Raw genomic sequence first — 1975 nt, forward strand, 5'->3', positions numbered from 1 at the left:
CAGATCTATCTTTTTCTGTTTAACAATTTAGTTTAATTTTATTTATTTAAACAATATAAAGTATTCATATCTCTTACGCATACATATTTTCCAATGCGTGTAAATATTTGGGTGTATTCTGACACACAAAAATATTTACATATACCTCAATTAATAATAGAGTAAATTGTATTCAAAAAAAGATCATAATCTTTAGCCCCTTGAAGCATTCTTCTAGTATAACTAGACTTAATTATTATGCAGAGTAACGCACTTCGTTTGAGGCGATAACAATTTAAGCATATTAATGTAAAAGTTTACACTACAATTTTTTAGATCACATCTAGAGTTATGCGAATGCGTTGAAAAATGCCTCAACAACAATAACAAAGTATGAACAATTAATTTTAAAAAAACATACTTATATATTTACAACAATACAAAAACGCTGTTGGTGGTTTATTTCACGCGTCATGTCAAATAGATCAATTGGGCAGAGACAAATGAATGAATGAACATTTACAATACTAAAATGACTAGAAAGAACATGTAATTACATATAAAAACTACATACTAAACTAACACGACTTGAAGAAATATGAGATAAAATATTCAGGGTCTAACATGATCTTTTGATACCCTATAGGTATTGAGTAGACAACTATAATCTATATCTAGTCTAGCCTTAAATCTAATCGCCTATAGTATTGTCTATAGTTTAGTCTAGCCTATAGTCTAATCTATAGTCTAGTCCTAGCCTATAGTCTAATCTATAGTCTAGTCTATAGTCTAGTCTATAGCCTAGTCTGTAGTCCAAGTCTAGTAGTCTAGTCTATAGTCTAGTCTATAGTCTAGTCTATAGTCTAGTCTATAGTCTAGTCCTATAGTCTAGTCTAGTAGTCTAGTCCTATAGTCTAGTCTATAGTCCTAGTCTATAGTCTAGTCTATAGTTAGTCTAGTCTAGTCTAGTCTAGTCTATAGTCTAGTCTATAGTCTAGTCTATAGTCTAGTCTATAGTCTAGTCTATAGTCTAGTCTATAGTCTAGTCTATAGTCTAGTCTATAGTCTAGTCTATAGTCTAGTCTATAGTCTAGTCTATAGTCTAGTCTATAGTCTAGTCTATAGTCTAGTCTATAGTCTAGTCTATAGTCTAGTCTATAGTCTAGTCTATAGTCTAGTCTATAGTCTAGTCTATAGTCTAGTCTATAGTCTAGTCTATAGTCTAGTCTATAGTCTAGTCTATAGTCTAGTCTATAGTCTAGTCTATAGTCTAGTCTATAGTCTAGTCTATAGTCTAGTCTATAGTCTAGTCTATAGTCTAGTCTATAGTCTAGTTCTATAGTCTAGTCTATAGTCTAGTCTATAGTCTAGTCTATAGTCTAGTCTATAGGTCTAGTCTATAGTCTAGTCTATATCTAGTCTATAGTCTAGTCTATAGTCTAGTCTATAGTCTAGTCTATAGTCTAGTCTATAGTCTAGTCTATAGTCTAGTCTAGTCTATAGTCTAGTCTATAGTCTAGTCTATAGTCTAGTCTATAGTCTAGTCTATAGTCTAGTCTATAGTCTAGTCTATAGTCTAGTCTATAGTCTAGTCTATAGTCTAGTCTATAGTCTAGTCTATAGTCTAGTCTATAGTCTAGTCTATAGTCTAGTCTATAGTCTAGTCTATAGTCTAGACTATAGTCTAGTCTATAGTCTAGTCTATAGTCTAGTCTATAGTCTAGTCTATAGTCTAGTCTATAGTCTAGTCTATAGTCTAGTCTATAGTCTAGTCTATAGTCTAGTCTATGGTCTAGTCTATAGTCTAGTCTATAGTCTAGTCTATAGTCTAGTCTATAGTCTAGTCTATAGTCTAGTCTATAGTCTAGTCTATAGTCTAGTCTATAGTCTAGTCTATAGTCTAGTCTATAGTCTAGTCTATAGTCTAGTCTATAGTCTAGTCTATAGTCTAGTCTATAGACTAGTCTATAGTCTAGTGTATAGTCTAGTCTATAGT

The sequence above is a fragment of the Lucilia sericata genome, unplaced genomic scaffold (genome assembly GCF_015586225.1).
Source record: "Lucilia sericata isolate MDLA Ls3-8-SP2 unplaced genomic scaffold, ASM1558622v1 Contig002887F_arrow, whole genome shotgun sequence".
Taxonomy (NCBI): Eukaryota; Metazoa; Arthropoda; class Insecta; order Diptera; family Calliphoridae; genus Lucilia; species Lucilia sericata.